Source organism: Myxine glutinosa, chromosome 5, assembly GCF_964187855.1.
Source record: "Myxine glutinosa chromosome 5, kmMyxGlut1.1, whole genome shotgun sequence".
NCBI lineage: Eukaryota > Metazoa > Chordata > Myxini > Myxiniformes > Myxinidae > Myxine > Myxine glutinosa.
This window is the reverse complement of record NC_136265.1, coordinates 5,694,568-5,703,700: the sequence shown is the minus strand read 5'-3', so window position 1 is coordinate 5,703,700 and position 9,133 is coordinate 5,694,568. Positions and strand designations below refer to the sequence as shown.

Genomic DNA, 9,133 nt, shown 5'->3' with positions numbered 1-9,133 from the left:
GTTTATGGATCTAAGAGATAATTGGGTGAATTTGTTGCACGGAATGGAGTGACGATGTTATAAATGTGTGGGGTTGGAGTGGTTAAACAATCTGATTGGAGAAGGGGATGTTTACGACTGAACGAGCGCCATTTGGGGAAATTTGGGCATCTTCTGGAGCCCGAGGCAAGGCTGACGAGCAGACAGGTAAGAAAGACTGTGGATGAGGTCCCATTGTGAGCCACAGCACAGTAACCCAATAATGTGGCATTGTTTCCATGGTAACGTAATAAGCCATCTCCGTAATGTTTAGCAAATAGCCAGAAGCAGCCATTGCGGCTTTGGGAGGAGTTCACTGATGATGCCACTGGAGACTCGTCCAAAAATGCTTTCACCTTTCGAGTTTAGTTTGTGATAAGCTCGTTTACCTTTATTTAGGTGAACTATAGGTGATCTGGACACGCTGCCCGGTAACCAACCAGGGTCACCGCTTTGTGCACAGTCAGCGCTTCCGGTACGTAATGCGCGCCAAATCTATCGGAAAACCCAAGAGATGTTGGATAAAGCCAAACTGTGTGTGCTGTTTACCCGATGTCGATGTGTGTGTGTGTTTATGTGTGTGTGTGTGTGTGTTTTTTTATATGTGTGTGTGTGTGTGTGTATATGTGTGTATGTTTTTATGTGTGTGTATGTATATATGTATGTGTATAATGTATATGTGTGTATGTGTATGTGTGTGTATGTTTTTATGTGTGTGTGTTTTGATGTGTGTGTATGTTTTTATGTGTGTATGTGTGTATGTTTTCATGTGTGTGTGTGTATGTATGTGTGTGTATGTGTGTATGTATGTGTGTGTGTGTGTGTGTATGTTTTCATGTGTGTGTATGTATGTATGTGTGTGAATGTGTGTATTTATGTTTTTATGTGTGTGTATGCTTCCGTGTGTGTGTGTATGTTTTTATATGTGTGTATGTGTTTGTGTGTGTGTATGTGTGTGTATGTTTGTGTGTATATGCTTCCGTGTGTGTATGTGTGTGTATGTTTTTATGTGTGTGTGTGTGTGTGTATGTTTTTATGTATGTGTATGCTTCCGTGTGTGTGTATGTTTTTATGTGTGTGTATGTGTGTATGTATGTGCGTGTATGTTTTTATGTGTGTGTATGTGTGTGTGTATGTGTGTGTATGTTTGTGTGTATTCTTCCGTGTGTGTATGTGTGTGTATGTTTTTATGTGTGTGTATGTGTTTGTGTGTATGTGTTTGTGTGTATGTTTTTATGTGTGTGTATGTGTTTGTGTGTGTATGTGTGTGTATGTTTGTGTGTGTGTATGGTTCCGTGTGTGTATGTGTGTGTATGTTTTTATGTGTGTGTATGTGTTTGTGTGTGTGTATGTTTGTGTGTGTGTATGTTTGTGTGTGTGTATGCTTCCGTGTGTGTATGTGTGTGTATGTTTTTATGTGTGTGTATGTGTTTGTGTGTGTGTATGTTTGTGTGTGTGTATGTGTTTGTGTGTGTGTGTATGTGTTTGTGTGTGTATGTGTTTGTGTGTGTGTATGTGTTTGTGTGTGTGTATGTGTGTGTATGTTTTTGTGTGTGTGTGTGTATGTGTTTGTGTATGTGTTTGTGTATGTTTGTGTGTGTATGTGTTTGTGTGTGTGTATGTTTGTGTGTATGTGTGTTTGTTTCCTCGACCAACATGGTTCCGGTGATATGGAATTCCCAATCCTGTTGATATTACTTGTGATGCATTCCACAAATGGAGAGTTAATCAATAGTTCATAACACCTGCTTTTACCGAACAACATAACCCAGGTAAATGTCAAACAATACGCGATGAGCATAGCACGATGGTGACACGACACAAATGTGGACGACACCACACCAACGGGGACAACACCAATGGGGGAAAATCAATGGGGGAAGCACCAATGGGGGGAAATCAATGGGGGCTGCACCAATGGGGATAACACCAATGGGGGGAAATCAATGGGAACGACACCAATGGGGGGAAATAAATGGGAACGACACCAATGGGCATAACACCAATGGGGATAACACCAATGGATAAAACACCAATGGGGATTACACCAATGGGGGAACATCAATGGTGGAAAATCAATGGGGGCAGCACCAATGGGGCTAACACCAATGGGGGAACATCAATGGTGGAAAATCAATGGGGGCAGCACCAATGGGGATATCACCAATGTGGATAACACCAATGGGGATAACACCAATGGGGACAGCACCAATGTGGATAACACCAATGGATAAAACACCAATGGCGGAACATCATTGGGGGAAAATCAATGGGGGCAGCACCATTGGGGACAACAGCAATGGCGGAAAATCAATGGGGGCAGCACCAATGGGAACTACACCAATGGGGATAACACCAATGGGAACTACACCAATGGGGATAACACCAATGGGAACTACACCAATGGGGATAACACCAATGGGAACTACACCAATGGGTATAACACCAATGGGAACTACACCAATGGGGATAACACCAATGGGAACAGCACCAATGGGGACAAACCTGGTGGAGGTTTTTCAGTGGAGTGATTCCACTGTGAGTCTGTGTGGGGGGAGTTTAGTTGAGTGTAGGGTGTGGGGGGAGTTTAGTTGAGTGTGGGGTGTGGGGGAGTTTAGTTGAGTGTAGGGGGAGTTTAGTTGGGTGTAGGGGGAGTTTAGTTGAGTGTTTGGGAGTAGGGGGTGTGTTTATTTGAGTGTTTGGGTGTTGGGGGGTGTTTAGTTGAGTGTTTGGGTGCAGGGGGGTGTTTAGTTGGGTGTTTGGGTGTCGGGGGTGTTTAGTTGAGTGTTTGGGTGTAGGGGGCGTTTAGTTGAGTGTTTGGGTGTAGGGGGAGTTTAGTTGGGTGTAGGGGGAGTTTAGCTGAGTGTTTGGGTGTCGGGGGGTGTTTAGTTGAGTGTTTGGGTGTAGGGGGGTGTTTAGTTGAGTGTTTGGGAGTGGGGGGAGTTTAGTTGAGTGTTTGGGTGTAGGGGGAGTTTAGTTGAGTGTTTGGGTGTAGGGGGAGTTCAGTTGAGTGTTTGGGTGTAGGGGGAGTTTAGTTGAGTGTTTGCGTGCAGGGGGAGTTTAGTTGAGTGTTTGGGTGTAGGGGGAGTTTAGTTGAGTGTTTGGGTGTAGGGGGAGTGAAGTTGAGTGTTTGGGTGTAGGGGGGTGTTTAGTTGAGTGTTTGGGTGTAGGGGGAGTTTAGTTGAGTGTTTGGGTGTAGGGGGGAGTGAAGTTGAGTGTTTGGGTGTAGGGGGGTGTTTAGTTGAGTGTTTGGGTGTGGGGGGAGTTTAGTTGAGTGTTTGGGAGTGGGGGGAGTTTAGTTGAGTGTTTGGGTGTAGGGGGAGTTTAGTTGAGTGTTTGGGTGTAGGGGGAGTTCAGTTGAGTGTTTGGGTGTAGGGGGAGTTTAGTTGAGGGTTTGGGTGTAGGGGGGTGTTTAGTTGAGTGTTTGGGTGTAGGGGGAGTTTAGTTGAGTGTTTGGGTGTAGGGGGGTGTTTAGTTGAGTGTTTGGTTGTAGGGGGGTGTTTACCTGAGTGTTTGGGTGTAGGGGGTGTTTAGTTGAGTGTTTGGGTGTAGGAGGTGTTTAGTTGAGTGTTTGGGTGTGGGGGGGGGGGGGGGTTAGTTGAATGCTTGGGTGTAGGGGAGTTTTGTTGGGTGTAAGGGGAGTTTAGTTGAGTGTTTGGGTGTAGGGGGGAGTTTAGTTGAGTGTTTGGGAGTGGGGGGAGTTTCGTTAAGTGTTTGGGAGTGGGGGGAGTTTAGTTGAGTGTTTGGGTGTCGGGGGAGTTTAGTTGAGTGTTTGGGAGTGGGAGGAGTTTAGTTGAGTGTATGGGAGTGGGGGGAGTTTAATTGAGTGTTTGGGTGTGGGGGTAGTTTCGTTGAGTGTCGGGTGTGGGGGGAGTTTAGTTGAGTTTTTGGGTATAGGGGGAGATTAGTTGAGTGTTTTGGTGTTGGGGGGAGTTTAGTTGAGTGTTTGGGAGTGGGGGGAGTTTAGTTGAGTGTAGGGTGTGAGGGGAGTTTAGTTGAGTGTAGGGTGTGAGGGGAGTTTAGTTGAGTGTTTGGGTGTTGGGGGGAGTTTAATTGAGTGTTTGGGAGTGGGGGTAGTTTAGTTGAGTGTTTGGCTGTAGGGGGAGTTTAGTTTCATAGTGTTTGGGTGTAGGGGGAGTTTAGTTGAGTGTTTGGGTGTGGGGGGAGTTTAGTTGAGTGTTTGGGTGTCGGGGGAGTTTAGTTGAGGGTTTGGGTGTAGGGGGGTGTTTAGTTGAGTGTTTGGGTGTTGGGGGAGTTTAGTTGAGTGTTTGGGTGTAGGGGGGTGTTTAGTTGAGTGTTTGGGTGTTGGGGGAGTTTAGTTGAGTGTTTGGGAGTGGGGGGAGTTTAGTTAAGTGTTTGGGAGTGGGGGGAGTTTAGTTGAGTGTTTGGGAGTGGGGGGAGTTTAGTTGAGTGTTTGGGAGTGGGGGGAGTTTAAATGAATGTTTGGGTGTGGGGGTAGTTTAGTTGAGTGTAGGGTGTGGGGGGAGTTTAGTTGAGTGTAGGGTGTGGGGGGAGTTTAGTTGAGTGTTTGGGAGTGGGGGGAGTTTAGTTGAGTGTTTGGGTGTAGGGGGAGTTTAGTTGAGTGTTTGGGAGTGGGGGGAGTTTAGTTGAGTGTTTGGGAGTGGGGGGAGTTTAATTGAATGTTTGGGTGTGGGGGTAGTTTAGTTGCGTGTAGGGTGTGGGGGGAGTTTAGTTGAGTGTTTGGGTATGGAGGGAGTTTAGTTGAGTGTTTCGGTGTTGGGGGGAGTTTAGTTGAGTGTTTGGGAGTGGGGGGAGTTTAATTGAGTGTAGGGTGTGAGGGGAGTTTAGTTGAGTATAGGGTGTGAGGGGAGTTTAGTTGAGTGTTTGGGAGTGGGGGGAGTTTAGTTGAGTGTTTGGGAGTGGGGGGAGTTTAGTTGAGTGTTTGGGTGTCGGGGGAGTTTAGTTGAGTGTTTGTGTGTAGGGGGAGTTTAGTTGAGTGTTTGGGAGTGGGGGTAGTTTAGTTGAGTGTTTGGCTGTAGGGGGAGTTTAGTTGAGTGTTTGGGTGTGGGGGGAGTTTACTTGAGTGTTTGGGTGTCTGGGAGTGGGGGGGGGGAGTTTATTTGAGTGTTTGGGTGTAGGGGGGAGTTTATTTGAGTGTAGGGTGTATGGGGAGTTTAGTTGAGTGTTTGGGAGTGGGGGGAGTTTAATTGAGTGTTTGGGTGTGGGGGTAGGTTAGTTGAGTGTAGGGTGTGGGGGGTGTTTAGTTGAGTGTTTGGGTGTTGGGGGGAGTTTAGTTGAGTGTTTGGGAGTGAGGGGAGTTTAGTTGAGTGTTTGGGTGTAGGGGGAGTTTAGTTGAGTGTTTGTGTGTAGGGGGAGTTTAGTTGAGTGTTTGGGTGTGGGGGGAGTTTAGTTGAGTGTTTGGGTGTAGGGGGGAGTTTAGTTGAGTGTTTGGGTGTGGGGGGGAGTTTAGTTGAGTGTTTGGGTGTAGGGGGAGTTTAGTTGAGTGTTTGGGTGTGGGAGTCGTTTCGTTGAGTGTAGGGTGTGGGGGGTGTTTAGTTGAGTGTGGGGTGTGGGGGAGTTTAGTTGAGTGTTTGGGAGTGGGGGTAGTTTAGTTGAGTGTTTGGGAGTGGGGGGAGTTTAGTTGAGTGTAGGTGTGTGGGGAGTTTATTTGAGTGTCGGGTGCGGGGGGAGTTTAGATGAGTGTTTGGGAGTGGGGGGAGTTTAGTTGAGTGTAGGTGTGTGGGGAGTTTAGTTGAGTGTCGGGTGCGGGGGGAGTTTAGATGAGTGTCGGGTGCGGGGGGGAGTTTAGATGAGTGTTTGGGAGTGGGGGGAGTTTAGTTGAGTGTAGGTGTGTGGGGAGTTTAGTTGAGTGTTTGGGTGTAGGGGGAGTTTATTTGAGTGCTTGGGTGTAGGGGGGAGTTTAGTTGAGTGTTTGGGTGTAGGGGTAGTTTATTTGGGTGTAGGTGGGAGTTTAGTTGATTGTTGGTGTAGGGGGGAGTTTAGTTTAGTGTTGGTGTGGGGGGAGTTTGGTTGAGTGTTTGGGTGTAGGGGGGAGTTTCGTTGAGTGTTTGGGTGTCGGGGGAGTTTATTTGAGTGTTTGGGTGTAGGGGGGAGTTTAGTTTATTGTTGGTGTAGGGGGAATTTATTTGGGTGTAGGTGGGAGTTTAGTTTATTGTTGGTGTAGGGGGGAGTTTAGTTTAGTGTTGGTGTGGGGGGAGTTTGGTTGAGTGTTTGGATGTAGGGGGGAGTTTATTTGAGTGTTTGGGTGTTGGGGGAGTTTAGTGAGTGTTTGGGTGTTGGGCGGAGTTTCGTTGAGTGTCTCGGAGTGGGGGGGTGGGGGGGGGCGAGTTTAGTTGAGTGTTTGGGTGTAGGGGGGAGTTTATTTGAGTGTAAGGTGTAGGGGGGAGTTTAGTTGAGTGTTTGGGTGTAGGGGGGAGTTTATTTGAGTGTAAGTTGAGTGTAGGTGTGTGCCTCACCCAATCACCATCAAACCTTTTGTCCGCCCCATCCTTCCCTTTCTCCGAGCTATTCTGAAATCTCTGACACACCTTCAACAGCTCTCCCTACCTCTTCCACCTCTTCCACATCTTACCCTACCCCTCCTCCCCCCTGTTCGGTATCTGATGCTCCCCCTTCCTCTTCATTAACGGTATGGACCTCAAACATCCGGGGCCTTCGTTCAAACTTAACTGATCTCTCCATACAGGTTGCTTCTGTCAAACCAGACGTGATCTGCTTAACAGAAACTTTCCTCCTTTATGATGTCTCTGATTCCTTAGTATCTCTCCCGGGCTACTCCCTCCTCCGGTATGATAGACCTGAGACTCGTCCTGGAGGCGGGGTTGCTATCTTTATCAAAAACTCTCTTCCTCACTCGCCCTGCACTGCACTCTCTCCACCTCACCCCCAGGAATACCTCTGGCTACGGCTTCCCCATCGCTCCCACCTCTTGTTCATATGTGTGTTGTACCGTCCACCAAACAGTGATGACTCCATCTACATCTCGCTGTCTGATAATATGGACCAACTTCTATCTAGTCATCCCAACTCTCTCTTCCTCATATGTGGTGATTTCAACTGTCATCATGCCAGTTGGCTGGGTGTGGGTACCTCTCTCACCAGCCATGGCTCCTCAGCAAAGGACTTCTGCGACTCACTGGGACTGACACAGTCTGTCAATTTCCCGACCCGGATCTCAGTCAACGGAACATCTTCTCTTCTGGACTTGGTTATGACTAACTTCCCTGAAAATGTCTGCTGTTCTTCTTCTGCTCCAATCGGATCATCTGATCATGTCCTTGTTAAAGTGGACATCTCTCTGACCATCCTCAGGGAGCCTGCTCAGCGTCGACGAGTCTGGCATTTCACTCAGGCCAACTGGCACGGTCTTCAAGCAGCCATCAATCATCTGGACTGGTCTCCCATCTCTACCACCTCTGACATCAACTCATCCTGGGAATTCTTCCAAAGTAAATTGCTCTCTCTCATGCACAGATTTATCCCATCTCGTCTTCAGTTGTCATACCCTTCCTCCCGTCCATGGTACACGGAATCTTGTGGTGAGGCTGTTGCCCAGAAACAACTTGCCTTCGTCTCCTGGAAAGCAAACCCAACGGAAGGAAATCTCATTTCCTTTCACAAAGCCCGAAACAAGTGTGTGTCCACCCTCAGGAGAGCCAGGAAACAATATCTCTCCGTTCTCAAGACCGAACTCTCTTATCTGTCTCCCTCTTCCAAATCCTGGTGGCGTCTGGTCAAATCCGTTTCTGGTGTTTGTTCCCCCTCCATCCCCTCCCTTACCTCAAACGGCTACACAGCTGACTCCGCACGTGAAAAAGCTGAATGCCTCAACTCTGTGTTTGCCTCTAAATCTTGTGTCCCAAACCCATCCCTCTCTGTACCCACCATACCCAGTCGTACCCTGCTGCTCCTGGACTCTGTGCCCTTTCCTCCTGACAAGGTGGAAAAGTTTCTGTCAACCCTCGACTCTGATTCTGCAACTTGACCTGACGGCATCAGCCCACGGGTCCTAAAATCCTGCTCTGCCGCTCTATCTCACCCTCTCTCTGTTCTCTTCACCCTCTCTTTTGCTCAAGGTCAACTGCCATCTGCTTGGAAATCAGCCAACATCACCGCTTTGCACAAAAAAGGTGCAAAAACAGATCCTAGCAACTACAGACCAATCAGCCTTCTCCCAATTATCAGCAAAGTCATGGAATCCATCATTGCTTCGGATATGAAATCTTTCCTCTTCTCCAATGGCTTGATCTCTGACCATCAATTTGGTTTCAGACCAGGTCACTCTACTCTGCACATGCTGCTTCTGCTGTCTCAACAATGGATGGAGGTCCTCAATGCCAAACAGGAAATTAGAGCTGTCTCCCTCGACATATCACGTGCCTTCGACACGGTCTGGCACCCCGCTCTGCTCACCAAACTCTCCTCCTTTGGTATCCATGGAAATCTCCACACATGGCTGGCGGACTTCCTCTCTAGTCGTCGTCAACGTGTGGCCCTGAATGGGTTTCTCTCATCTCCTCTTCCTGTTCAGGCTGGAGTTCCCCAAGGCAGTGTTCTGGGCCCCGTGCTTTTTCTGGTCTTCATCAATGATCTCTCTGACTCTCTTGAAAATCCTCTCTATCTCTTTGCTGATGACTCCACTCTCTGCCGCTCCATTCCTCTTCCCTCAGATCGGCAGTCTGCAGCCTCCTCACTCTCTGAAGACTTGGACAAAATCACAGACTGGTCAAACAAGTGGAACATGTCTTTCAATCCTGACAAATCTCACACTCTTACTATGTCTCTCCGAAAAGATCGACTGGACAACCCTCCCATCTACTTTCTCAACAATCCTCTCCAATAAGTTCTGTCGCTGAAGCTTTTGGGTCTCACTATCTGCCATGATCTTTCTTGGGAAAACAACATTTCAAAGCTGGCCTCCAAAGCCAGTCGCCGACTGGGCATCCTCCGTCGTGCGAAGTCCTTCCTCGGCACACCTGAGCTCCTCACCACATACAAGGCTTTCATCCGCAGCTCAATGGAATACTGTTCTCCCCTCTGGGCCGGTGCTCCTGCCTCACACCTAGCTCGGCTTCACGCTGTTGAAACCAAAGCTTTCAGAATTATTGGAATCTCCCGCGATGAAGCTATCTCT

General features: G+C 48.0%; 1 protein-coding gene across 3 annotated transcripts in view; it reads left to right on the top strand.

Annotated features, from left to right (window-relative positions):
- The first annotated feature begins 341 nt into the window (after nucleotides 1–341).
- The window catches only part of LOC137428017 (voltage-gated potassium channel KCNC1-like), a 289,763-nt gene continuing 280,971 nt past the window's right edge, over nucleotides 342–9,133 (top strand). For all 3 annotated transcript variants that reach the window (XM_068117923.2, XM_078777530.1, XM_078777533.1), the window contains exon 1: nucleotides 342–493. The gene's annotated coding sequence lies outside the window, so the exon portion shown is untranslated. The remainder of the gene's footprint in view (nucleotides 494–9,133) is intronic.